Genomic DNA, 14,518 nt, shown 5'->3' on the forward strand with positions numbered 1-14,518 from the left:
ACACCGAATGAAAGTCAAAGCATGTCTTACCCACTGAAAACCCTGTAAACCTGCTCGCTGTTTATTAATGCAGACATATTTCTAAACAGCTTTGAGTGTGTTTGTTCTGACTGCTCCCTCAGAAGTCAATATTGGATATATATAGGAACACTCTTCATGTTGCGCTCTCTCTCTCTCTCTACTTGTTTGCAAATGTACTTGCTATCGTTTTTAATTGAATTGAATTTGAATTGTTTTACTTTTTTGTGTGTGTGTGTGTGTGTGTGTGTGTGTGTGTGTGTGTGTGAGGGTTGGTGATGAAGTGGCGCAGTTTTGACTCAAAGGAATTTGTGTCCGGTCTCACCCATGAAGCAGGCGCATCTCTTTCAAAGCCAAATCGCTTGATTTGTCACTAAATTGGTCATTATTCATTCAAAGACCATAAAGCAATACATACAACTTCCTCAAACACCTCCGCACTAAACAGTAAACCAATGCGTTTTAAAGAAAGCCTTTCTGTAATTCTGTCTCTGATGCTTCTCCACACACAGACGTCTTGTAGTTATGTGGAAACACTCGTTCATATGCATGAAATATGAATAAGAGCAGAAATGTGTGAGACAAGCCTGATGGATGATCAACTAAACATACATAGACAGACTATTAAAGCCACTGGATATAGATGGATAGCACCCCGGATGTAATGACAGACAAGATAAGAAAAATGGGACCATCACTGTGTACATGTAAACGAGGCTGTTAGCTGATCTCTCTGAAACACTGGGAATATACTGCCAGGTTAAAGACAGCTGTATCTTTTACATTTCTCAACAAAAGGAGCACCATCTGTTTTTCAAAGTGGTGCACTGATGCAATTGATACGATTTCTTAATAAAGCTGTGAAGTGATGGAAACAAATGGACAGGGCTGTCATGGTTGAGCAACTTATGAACCTTCTCCTGAAATATAAATCTGTGACAAAACAGAGCTGTGTGCTCCAGAGAATCACTAAAAGCCAGACCAAGCTCATTGGACTGCAACGCTCTCTAATTCATTTTCTGACTTACTGAAAACTGAGCCTGCGCAGGGACACAAACGCAAAAAACACCTTTTGATTTCGATCTCATCTAATTTGTGCTGTTGGAATTATATGCACATTAGTCAGCCAAAACACTAAAACGTCCTCCATGGATCCATCAACCTGAAAAACATGTGCTTTATTTGCTTCTCAGGTTCTCTAGAGGAAACATATCCGCACGTCTGGTTTGCATGATGTTTAAATCTTATTTACTTTGGCTCTTTGTTATTTCACATAGGGCAGGTATAGGTTACAAGCAGCTTGTCCTAAAAAAAACAACTTTTGCAGTCTCAATGGGAATGAATAGACCAAAATAATTAAATGAAAGCTGAAACCAATTAGATTTGGGTGTTGTAAGCTGTTGGACATTTTTAACACACAGTACGGATAAAGAGGGATTTTTTTTACCTAGCATTGGTCAGAATTGTGACAAAGTGTTATATATATATGTGTGTGTATATATATATATATATATATATAATTACACTATTATGTATGTTTATTATTTTCATCAGATTTGGAGATTTGAAGCTATTAACATGGTAATCACTTGCCTTCTAATATGTTATATAAAACACTGACTTATGGCTTCAGGTAAGACACAAGAGAAACTTAGTGTAGCTATATAAAGTGTCCCGGGTAGTGATTGGATGAGATAAATGAGAAGGATTAACCAGGGTCACTGATTGATAATTCAAACCACAGTTCAGTTGGCTAATTGAATAATAAAGCAGGATTAAGAATAATGAGCCGTGGGGTTTTTGGTTCAGTGTACGAGGGAGTAGTGAATGAAATTTAAAAATGTGACTGTGAAATAGATTTCTTCATTAAACTGATTTTGTCTTTTTTTTCGAGTTATGTTCATTTCATGTGGAAAGCTGCATATTAACAGTTAATCACCATGTGTAGTACATTATGATGTATTTTATTACCAAATACAGAAACTTTAACTTGGATTTATTCTTCTGTCAGATTACAGATAATATTTACTTAGACGCGTCCACCATTCATCAGTCCTTGGCGATATATCGATATCTCAGCTGACATACTCAATGTATCCAGACACCATCATTGCAAGATGAAATCAAAGGATTCTCGTTCCTTGCTCTTTGTGTTTTCAACTTCTTTTAATTTCCAGTGAGTCTCCTTTGCAATACTTTTCTATTCATGCATCACCTAACAGACTTTTTATATTCATGACTCAGCATATCAGCAAGACCGAAGGCCTGTTCATGATGACTGCTTTGGACGACACTTTGCTGATGTCAAATCTCTCCGCAGTGTACACACTCCTTTCATCATGTCATCCATCCCTGCATCTTTCAGTGGTAGTCAGAGAGAACATGCAGACACGCGAAGAACACGCAGACTCCACCCAGAAAGCCTGTTGGTTGTTGGCTGTTGGTTTTGGACCCAGGTCCTTCAACACCACCGTGCCACCCCTCCTGACTCTATTTCCATATTTATACACAAAGATGTGGTATTGCCTAGCTCCACTACAATAGCAATTATTTTTTTAGAAATCTCTTGCAATGAGATTTAATTTAGACTGTCATGTGCAAGCGTTTTCCTGTGGGCCAAGGTTGACCGATATATACCCTCACTGAACGAAACTTATTATGGGTCTTTAATTGTAATACAATGGTAAGATATTTAAACCCTAACCCCCAGGATCAGAGCTCCCATGCAGGCATATGTTGCATCCTCCCTTTCGGGAAACTCCGGGACACGCCCTGGTTACTGTGAAATGATTTGAGAGAAAATTATGTTGTTATGAATTCTGTAAAATGTAAATATCTCCGCTGTGTTTTTGCAGAACCCCCGCTGGTTGTAAATTATATGGAGTATGTTAATACAAGTCTTTTGGTTCAAAGGCCTGTTGTCTTAGCGTTCCCCTCTTGTTTCGAAATGAACACAAACGTTGAGAAGGACATGTGTCCTGAATTGGCCAACTAAAATAAAAGTGTCACCCAGAAGGCATGCTACCTTTTGGAACAATAAATTAAATAATGAATCATCCCAGAGTGGTGTAACTCCATTTGAAATCCATTAACGGAGTCCTTCCGCCTAGCCAGAGACTCCGTATCAATTTATTGGATTATTTAATGTAATCATGCATAATGCAGAAGGATTAATTGAAAATGGCTGCACCTAGTATGGACCAATGCATTAAGCAACCATTTAGAATCAAAAGTGGATTTGTTAAATGGTCTTTCAGTCTTGAGGTAGTGGCAAATTAATACAATGCATGACTAGAGAGACACACAAAAGAAAATGCCCCTATGGTTATTTTGTTGTCCAAGTTGTTAAAGGTGTTTCGGAAAGCATAACTATATGTTCAAGCCGGGACCATCGAAGTTAAATTTTTTCACAAAACGTGATTAATATATTTGTAAATGATGAAGTGAAACTGCATTTTTTGCTTACATTATACAGCATGTTGCTCACTCAGTCTGAATCTATCACCACGACACATTGCTTTTGAATGTCCACCAAAGGCCCCTTTTTAGGTGGAAATATTAGCTGGCTGTCCTTAAAAAATACATTATACATTTGACCTGCGTGTCAGGCAGGTGTTGTTTTTTTACTCCGGGTGGATTCTATTATCATTACACATCCAGCAGACTGACACACAGGACATATCCTGCCCTGAGGTGAACCACTAATCTCAAAATAACACAACCCGACCATAAAGGGCCATTTCCTTTTTTCTGCGGGTTTAATTATTAATTTCTAAACGCCAGCCTTGTTTTTCATCCTGCCTTTTATTTTTTTGCTTCATCTGGCCTTCATTGGTCAAGAAATAGCAATCCCTCAAAACTGTCATTAACACCTACTGGGAGTATGAAATGTCTTCATAGTCAGAGTCAATTTGGAAAGTGAAGTAACAACTAAGGTTGAAACAAGTTTTGCCATTTTTAAGATTTATTCCATTTCGTTGTGTTTGCTGCATGTTGCAGATCGTAGATCAGTCTTCTGTACATTGAGAGGGAGTTTTAGAAATTACAGTAATTTTTCTGTTTCTATAAACCACAAACTGAGTCGAACACCCAGAAAATGATTTTGCTGGGAATGTTATGAAGACACATTATTGCAGGATTAATTACAGGTTGAAAGGCATAGAGAGTAAATCAAGAGGCTGCATCACATAGAAAGATAATCAGATTAGTATAAATCATTTGGGTGAATCTGGAGTGATTGTGCAATGTGAGGTTAACTACTCCAGATATTTATAGTGTATCACAATATACCAAACTGTAACTGACAGGAAAGTGACCAATGTGCCTTTTAATCATTATTTACACTGTGTGCATGTATTCCATAATGTATGTCCATTAAAAACACCAAAAACCTCTCCTTAAGTTAATGCAAATCGGTGTAAAGGGGGGTCAATGGTACCTGCAGTTTCTGAATATGGTTGTTCATCACCTGTACTATAAAAGTATTTTGAGTGGTTGAGAGATTAGAAGTACAAGTTTATTTACTATTCCAATGTCCTTGCAGAACTTCTAAAAAATGATATTATTATCAATTAAATACGCTGCAGCTGACTTTCGAATAACCAATAACTAATAGACTGCTAAAAGGTGGCAATGTCTATTTTTGTCTAATCTTTACTCATCACTGACTCTGGCGGCTTAAAGTAGAGATACAGTTGCATTTGTATATGATTTAAAAGATTTGTATATGAGATTTGTATATGGTGGCAGCACTAATCTTTAATTGACAGTCATGTGCATACGTTCCTCAGCTCAAAAGAAAATATCCCTTTTAAGACAAAAAATAATACATTTTACTCATACAGTTCATTACATTGTACTCAGACACTTTATATTAGAATCATCATGTAAAAAAGCTTTACACACAATTTTGGTCATACATTAAAAGCAGTTCTGAAAAGGAGAGTTTTTTGATTTGAGATACAAACATGGAAAGGTTGGTGCAGCCGGCAGTTAAATACAATTTCAAGAGTTTTAATTACACTTATTACCCACTTTTCTGTATAAGAAAAAAAGATAAATCAATTGAAGAAAAACGCTTGTCGGACTAGCAGAGTGTTCCTCAGTGGGAAGCCGTTGAGTGACTCGTTCCAGAAAGGGTTATTTTCAAACACTGTACTGAGGTTTATGGGATCCAAGTGTCAGCATGTTTTACCCTTGTGGTAAAAAGCTCTTTGCCAGCAGGTCAAAAGAAGCCGCTAGTGAAGTGCCCACATGTATCGGATATGTTACATGTATGTGACTGATGTCAGTGAAGAACTCACCACTTACAGCTTGAAAAACGAGCATGTGTCCGTGCAACAGTAGAACTTGTGACCGACATTTGGACAATTAAAAAAAAAAAAAAGTGATAATTCCGTGATAGAGAAACTGATTCGCTGAAGACCTTGAGAAACACCGACACATGTTTTTTAGTCATTTGGAAAGACAAATCTCAGTTTGGAGGACATAATGAGCGTGCTTTTGCTCATAGCCCCTCCATCCTATGGTTGTTGTCTCGGGTCAGAACCTCCAGGCCAATGTGTCTATGTAATTACTAGCACGTGATCCCTCAGGAGGCCAAGAACCAGTCTGCCACTCTTTGATTATAACTGATATTGAATGGCATTTACCCCCCTGGACAGAGAAAAAACGGTTTCTTTGGCTCTACGAACAGATGGCCGCAGAGTGGTGGAGGCTTTTGCTATTATTCAAAATCCCTCACAGAGAATGTGGAATGCCAGAAGTCTTTTTACCCACCAGGAGAGCTGGAAGAGAGATCACAAATATTTCTATGTGAGGATTAGGGGCATTTGGGGCTTCAAATAACATCCCGTCAAACGTTGAGGAAGCTGTCAACCTTCGACATTTGGTGGATGAAAGTTATTTTTCGCCTCAAGGCCTTTCAGACGGAAAACTAAATGTTCATGATGTTTCTTCTGCTTACACTCTGTTTAAAACACTCCTCAGATGTCTGCAAATGAAAGCAATGCTAATGTCAAATTTTAACTTATTTACTCCACTTCTTTTGGACTTTTACCTTTCTGGGTTTCTCTTCCTGGAATCCGTGTTTACCAGGATCTGTGGATAAAACCACGTGTTCATCTATCCACAGGCAAAGGTGAGCAGAGCAGATTATCAACAGAGAGCTATCTGAGTCCCTTTTGAAAGGTAATATCACAATATATTTATTTGATTGGCAGTGAAAGAAACTAAAGAAAGAATTACCCAAATTGCTTGAAGACATATGAATACAGTGTAGCTCCCTTCCTTCTGGTAGATATCTTCTGTTCACCACAGCCTGTTATAGACAGATAGGTAGAGCACATTTGTGAGTGCATTGATCTTTGAGGTTGAATGGGGGGGAAAAAAAACATAACTTGAAACTTAACTCGAAAATAAATATTCTTCTTACAGTCAGTGAGTGTTGTCTCTGGGTAACTAAGTGCAAATCTGAATGGTGCTACAGCAGGTGAGAAAGACAATACACGTGGCACTTGTTGACTGAAAAGGCCTCACAAATAGGCTTACATATTTCCTTTGTAAAGAGCTACACCCTCTGGTTTCCATGTAAGGGTTTCCCCAGACCTCCTCACCTCGGCATCAATGGGGATTTAGATATAGTTTGGCTGTTTTCTATATCTTCAAGGGGAGTTTAAGTTCTCTGTAGAATCAATATGCTGCCATCTCCTCATTTTCAATTCTGTTTGTCCAGAGGCAGCTGCATCATGTTCAGTCGCTAACATCTTCATCCTGGTTCCTGCCTTGTCATCTTCCCAGTCTGGGACAGACATGGCGCTGTACGATGATATTTCCAGAACTATTCATAAAAGGATTTCAGCTGAGGCACCAGGTACAAAGGGCCATCACTGCCTTGTATAGAATAGACTGCACTCATGCACGATATTGGAATCGATTCCTTATATGTGAGGATAGCTAATTGGCTAGTGTTAGCTAACGTAATCGTATTTCTTTCATTTTAAACAAATATCATCATTTATAAATTTGCCTTCATTTCATTTTGGGTGTCTTCATTTTTTTACTGTTGAAAAAAAATAATGAAACCATTGTTGTACGACTGAAATGCTGCTTATGAATATATGATTTTCTGTGGAAAAAAAGAGGATTATGGAAACAAGTAGCAAATCAACACAATCTATCCGGATGCGCTTTATGGGGATGTTATGGCCCGCAATTATTTTCAGTTTCTCATGCTGAATTGGGTTATAAAACTGACAGAAATGTATACCAGAGCTAGAACAATTTATTCCCAAAACAGTAATAAGAACAGGAGATGCAGATTGAAACATCACACAACAAACAGTGGAGTGCTCAGCAGAAATGCTGAAAAAACTAATAATGGTAGTGTGATTCGGCTGGCAAATGCAAGGCTTTAAGCACTTTAATTAGAGTGATGGCTGCTTTCATGCTATCAACTGCTGCCAATGATACAGTCTTAATTAACCCATTTAAAAGCAGCGGTGTGTATTTATGTCCACAATGAGCATTCCCAGAGTAAAAGGAAAATATAAAAGGCTTACGCTATCCCCAACAGCTCACTCTGATGGTTATCACACCACTGTTTAAGTCTGTCCACTTTCACAGGAACAAAGTCAAGTATGAAGGCTTGTTCTCATTTGTCAAACATATTGGAAGAAACCTGTCGACCTCCACGTCAAGTGAAGCAGCAGCTCATTCATCCAAGTATTACATCATCTGGAAAAAAAAACCAAAATGATATTTCACCAGTTAGTCAAACCTGTTATTTTAAGAAACATTTTTATAAATTATACATCAACCTCCTAAGCAACTCAACAACTACTAACTATCAAAGAGGGTCACTATTTAAACCAGGGGTGTCAAAGTCAAATGGACGGAGGGCCAAATAAAAAATTTAGCTACAAGCCGAGGGCCGGACTGTTCGAATGTTCATTGAAAAATTTTTAAATGACGCATATAGTCTAGTGAACCTAATTGAACCTACTGAAAACCTAACAAATATATTCCAATATGATCAGATAAATAAAGCAATATTTTCTTATGGCTCTGTCAGTAATCTTTAATTTTCAACAGACACTAAAGACAAATTTCCTTTATATAAAAATCCCCATAACATGAACATTAAATGAAAGAAACCGGTATTCAAGGCACCATCAGTAGCCTATATTTTCTATTTTAGCAAAAGTGGGCTAAATTTACTTCAAAGAAAAAAACAATAATAGCAATTTTCTATCATCCACTCAACTGAAATATTTTTAAAATATAATTGGATTGAAATAGAATAAAATAAAGTGCAAAAATCTATTAATCAAAAACAACACTTTGTTTAAGGAGAAGTAACATGCAGTGAAAACAAATATTAAACTTTAACTTTTAAACTTGAACTGAGTAAAAACTCTAAATATGTGATTGCACAGTAATGTTCACTTGTTTGAGGTTGAGGGTGATACTTGGTGGTGTCCCATCTTTTCCACAAGTTCATCAATGTTCAGGGTAAGGCTCTGAGCTGAGGAAATCCTCAGAATTGAGTGGAGGTGTTCAGCAGTAAGTCGACTTCTGTGTGATGTTTTGTTCAAGTTCATCAAAGAAAACAGTTGTTCACACAGGTATGTGCTGCCAAACATAGACAACGTTTGAGCAGCCTGGATGCGCAGCTGGGGCATTGTGTCGGGGAGGAAACGGGCGAACTCCGCAGCACCCACTGCCGCATATTTTGCCCTCAGTGCATCATTGCATTGGAGGTCAATCAACTCCATTCGGAAGTTTGGTGGTGAGCTTTCCACGTCAACAGCAAATGGGTTACCGAGCAGTTCCAACCTGCTTTTTTGTGCTTCAAAGTCAGCAAATCGGCGTCGAAAGTCAGCGGCAAGCATACCTATTTTATCAGCCAACTGTGCGCTCGGGAACGCCGGGCTGATTTAGCGATCTCTTCTGCCAAAATAAAACTGGCATTGACAGCAGCCTGGCCTTGTGATTTGGCTTTTTTGAACAGAGCCTGTCGAGATTTGAGGCCTCGTTTTAATTCCTCTGCCTTTTGTAGCCTTTGTTCCATGTCCATATTCTTGTTTTTGTCGTGTCGTGTTTCGTTTCATAATGTCGTCTCAGATTATACTCTTTCAGTACCGCCACACTTTCTCCACACAGAAGACACACAGGTTTTCCAGCTACCTCCGTGAACAAATACTCCGACTCCCACCTTGTTTGAAACCCCCGGTTCTCAGTGTCCACCTTCCGTTTTGCCATTTTTGATGGGTATCTGAAAGTTAATTTTACTGTGATGCTGACAACTGCTGTGCCAATAAATATTGAAATGAAGCAGCCTACTGCTCGGTGCGTCACCGTTGCATTGTGGGAAATGTAGTATTGGTGCGTGTAAAAGATCTGCGGGCTGCCGGCTTGCTGTGGTCTGCGGGCCGGTTCTAATAATAAATCAAGATCATCCCAGGGGCCGTAAAAAACCTTCTCGCGGGCCGGATGTGGCCCGCGGGCCTTGACTCTGACATATGTGATTTAAACCATTACAGGAATGTATTAAAAAAAGCCTTTTAACTAAGAGTCAAATGTTACAATGACGGTCTGACATTTCAAATGTTTTCTTTATCCTGGTAAAATTTCAGAATTTTCAAAAATGTCAATATTGGTGTTGAATAAACCTTCAGTAATGCTTTGATTAATGCATTGATAATGAGTTTGTGCAGGAATTATGACAAACTGTTATTGCTTCAGATTCAATACTTAAAAAATATAAAGTTGGACCTGGCTGGGCTGACTATTCAAAATGTTTCTTACAAGAACCAACGCAGCAAAAAAACAACAACTTTCAATTCATTTTATTTCGCATAGCCCAAAATCGCAAATTACAAATTTGCCTCAGAGGGCTTCACAGTCTGTACACATACAACATTTTCACCAGACCTTTTTGTTTTTGACATTAGCACATTTTTGATGGCCTCATTGGAATGATGGTGTCAATATTTAAGCTCAGAATCCACGAGCCACTTGTTTCTCAACTATCTTTTCGAAAACATTTTTCTGGTTTAAAATCTTTTGGTACCCCTGGCCTTTCCTGGCTTTTGAATCCTTGTTTTTGTCCTTCCTTTTCCTTATCTCTAATGCAGCTAAAGCATACAAGCCGTAGTCATTTGTAGATTTTGCTGCCTGAGATTCCAACACCTGATGGGATGCTTGAGGTGTCCGATAAGATGACTGTTTTTGGGCAGTCAGAAAAATAAGTTGTTGAGACCTGAAGTGAAGGGTAAGTTCATCTTTACAGAAAAACTGTGTTTCTATAAATTAATAAATGATGTTCCACTACAGGGAAAAGGCTAGCAACAGGATGACTCAAGTGCATGATCTGGTAGACCGAAGTACAAGGTTTATTTTCAGACGTGGTCAAAAACAGGCAGGGTTCTGTACATAGAAATGGTAAAAGCCAATATAATTTATAAGCCTAAATACTGTTATTTATGTCCTCCTTCTCACAATTCCTACGCCGTCCGTCCATGCATCCATCCGTCCTACGTCGTCATCACGTTCCTCTCAGCACTGGTGCCTGGCTCCTCCATCCGTCAGCAACATTCAGCTTAGGGCTTGTCTGAGACCGCGGCCGGCTCATCCATACCTCTGCAAACCCTTCCATAGACCTTCCATAGACTTTTAGCAGTCAGCTCCTTCTGCTGTTGTGCAATGCCTGAAAAGAAACAATTTAAAGCTGTTAGGAATGCTTTTATGATTCTGTCTAAACACTGACCCCTGAACCCTCAGGGACCTAACTGACGTCACCTGGTAAAAGTGTGAGAGACTGAGATCTGAATCAGCATCATTACCGCAGTGGTTTTACAGTTTAGAGATAAACTGGAATATGCTTTTAGACCAGCTGCTCTAAACAGTCAGTGTACATTAGAATACTTCCCAGACAATCTCTGAAAGACAGGAAGTGAAGCACTATTCTAACATGCATGGGGCAGCTAGAGGTCTGTGGACAACTTTGTTTTCTGGAAGGAGAAGAAATTCTCAGCCAGAAGAAACATGTAGAGCTCTTGGACAGGAAAAGAACTTTCCCGTTACCTCTACTTACCTTTGACTAAAATGACAGTAATGTGTTGGTGTGACCTAAAACCCCATCTTATATGAATTGAAATAACAACGATGGGGAATAACAAGTGAAATTTCTTGAGTTTCTCTTGGGTTGTTGAGCCCTAGCAATGTGTGCAATACTTCACTAATTAAGACTAAGCATTTTGAAAATCTCCCTCCACTACCTATCTGTATATTTCCACCACACGATCCACGGATGTTGTTTAGATGTATCACTCTAAACATAAAAATGAATGCATTCAACAGTTCTGCATTATTGGGGCTTGATCACTGAACGGAAAAGGAGATTTAAAAAAAAAAAAGTATTTTGGTAAATTTATTTAAGCAATTAATTTAGTTGTTCATGCATGTTGATGAAATATCTCATAAGTAGTGGCCTCAGTGTGTTGTGGAGGTATCAACTGCTCTTTGCACACAGTTCTCCATACTTTGGTAAGAAACCGACTTATCCTGAAGTGTAAATTGGAAGATTCGCTCAGCCTTTCTTTTGTGTTGGTAATGATCTCCCGAGCTTCAACCTCTGCCTGATACAAAGGACTTCCAGATGATCTTGTTTCACATGCTTGCACAGCCTCATCTGGATCCTTCTCATCACCAAGTCTACTTCATCCTTGTTGACACCCCACCCCCACTCTGCACAACATGTTACATATTCCTTTAGTTCAATTCATTTCAATTTATTTTATTTTGCATAGCCCAAGTTCACAAATGACAAATTGTGGGCTTCGCAGTCTGTACACATCCGACATCCTCCGACCCGAATCCCTCACATCGGCACAGGAAAAACAAGATAAAACCTTCAACGGGGAGAAAAAAGGAAGAAACTCCAGGGAGAACGGCTGAGGAGGGACCCCTCTCCCAAGATGCAATGGATGTCATGTCTACAGCATGAACAACGTAAAATATGTACAAGATACATTCAGTTAATTTGACAGAAATTATTCAAAAAGAAATGATTCTATGAGTTATATCACCTGCCATTGTGCCCACGCTTTCAGCTTCCTCCATCAGCTTCAATCCAGTTTCGGACGCCCACCTTCTCCTCTTTACGATTTTCCACGTCAGTCTCTTTAGTTCCGCTCCACAGGAACACAAGGGGCGTGTGATTTACATGTGAGGAGAACACGTTGACAGGAGGTGAACAACCGGCCAGTCCAGGGAACCATATATCCTGTTCCCAGAGGAGCAGCTGGGGGTCGGGGGTACAGGGGGGGGGGTCAGCACAGCAGGACGGCCGTTTCCCCGTCCCTTTGAAACCACGGGTTGCGTGCACTCAAGAATGAATGTGTCAGTACGTATGTCACTGCATGTGTGTGTGTGTGGTTTACAGGCCATATGTTTGCGTTTAACTCTCTCCACATCTGTCTTGGCAACAATAGGAATTCAGCCCACTGGAATAACCGCAGTCTGTCAGGCCTCATCAGACACGTCCTACGTTTAAATGATGTGGGCGCCTGAGACCTCCGAAACGTTTCAGCGCTTTATGATGGAACCCAGTCACCTTTGACTTTCACAATCAACTCCCATTTCTGCTCAGTAAAACATGCGGGTCCCCTGACCATGTCCATGAGGTCTAACCATATTGTGTCCCTTGGGTAATGTTAGTCTAATGAGGTCATGTTTATTCGCATATTGATTGATTAAATGTAAGGACTCAGTAATCATGAATTTCACATCACTGTTCATTGTCTCCAGTTAATGACGCTAATTCAAACCAGTTGTGAAGACAAAGAAAGATCCACACATGAAGGAATGTATTTATTCTGTCCATAAGCATTACAACAGGCACACATCTGGTTCATATCAAACAGAAATAAACTTTACACCCAAATGTTATGCAAATTATGATTGCCAGAAAAAAGTCCAAAGAAAATGCAAATAGATATTTCTAATTATTTTGCTATTTAAATGATTAGATTGAAATAAATAGTTGGTACTAAACCGTTGCAGACTAAGAGTGCACGATACAATTAGAATATCAAACGGCAAAACAGGGATTCAAATTCCGACACAATGTCACGGCCGTCGCCTTCCGATACCGACGCAAACGGCAACCTTTAGCACATCTGTACAAGACACATTAGGATTCCATGTAGCTGGCCTGGAAATCTAGACGCTTAGAGCAAGTACTCAGAACAAAATCCGAGAAAAAGGATGGCCATGCATGGCTTTTACAAGGGAGGACAATGTTCATGTCCTTTCTATTTGTCTTTCTAGGTATCTGTGCAATTTTTCCCATTTTTGTGGCCTTAATCTAAAAATGCTAACGAAGTGTTGAATGTCAAATGTGTCCATGTTTGACACGCAGTGCATCACAAAAAGTTGATGCACTGCGAAAGTGTGGAACTAGTATGGGTTGGATTTAAAGAGCAAGAAAGTTGCATGCTCCTGATCTCACCAGAATTTTTCTTTTTGCAAAATTGCACATTGACATCAGCAATCATTAGCGAGGAATATGCGATATCTAACCATCAATTCTAATAAGCGACGAAATTATGTAGGTGACCTTCCACAGAGACAAACACACACACACCCGATAAAGATGAAGTCAAACTTACCGGGTATGAAAGATGGTTCATTGCTAAACAATATGCCAACCACTGAAGGAAATGTTTTGTTCCCAAAAAAAAAAGACCTCAACGGATGCATTCACAGCCACCGGTAATATCTCTCTTTTTTTAAATTTAAAGTGAGTTTTACACTGGTTAGAAGACTCCTCTGTGCTGATTAGAGTATAATAGCTTGCTGAATGGCATCATTTTATGGCTGAGTTGTTTCATATGAGATAGAGAATCGTTGTTATCTGGGACGCTTTTAAAAATCAATTCCAAATCTTTTATTAGGCATTTTGTGCCATATTTTCATTGAGATTTGATTTGAATAATACATGTTACACGGCTTACAGCGGTAAAGTGTAATGGACATTTATTATTTGTATGCTAATTATTAAGTATTCATTTTTTGAACAGTTTCAATCACTTATAAAGCCAAAGGTATGTTTAATTATTGAATCATTAAATATAGAGTAAAACAACCACTGTGTACTGTATGTAAATGTATTCAACACAGTATGATTTATAAAGGAAACTTCTCCTGCACTTTATATTCTATTACTTTATAAGGAAATTCAAAAGTTGCTTATAAAGATGAGTATAATAAAAGATTGGAAGTACGTTTTTCACCTGCTGCAAATTCTTTATCCGTGGTTTTAGTCATGTTTACCATCATTGTGTACCTTTTTAATATCCTGTAATGGCTGTTCTTTTTACCGCCTGTTGCCTGGATGTGGCATATCGACAAAATTAAATATTGTGTTTCCCTACAAATGCTCATAGATGATACAACTTGGCTAACAAAAACTGAGTAGCCGGTCCAGCACCAGCAC

The 14,518-nt window shown here is 38.9% G+C and overlaps 1 long non-coding RNA gene across 1 annotated transcript; it reads left to right on the forward strand.

The window, feature by feature from the left end:
• Window positions 1-6,755: 6,755 nt before the first annotated feature.
• Window positions 6,756-14,299, forward strand: LOC144388852 (uncharacterized). Its single transcript, XR_013453118.1, has 3 exons — window positions 6,756-6,889; window positions 10,155-10,291; window positions 12,513-14,299. It is a non-coding gene; the product is annotated as an uncharacterized LOC144388852 (long non-coding RNA).
• Window positions 14,300-14,518: the final 219 nt, after the last annotated feature.

The sequence above is a fragment of the Gasterosteus aculeatus genome, chromosome 16 (assembly GCF_964276395.1).
Source record: "Gasterosteus aculeatus chromosome 16, fGasAcu3.hap1.1, whole genome shotgun sequence".
NCBI classification, from domain to species: Eukaryota; Metazoa; Chordata; class Actinopteri; order Perciformes; family Gasterosteidae; genus Gasterosteus; species Gasterosteus aculeatus.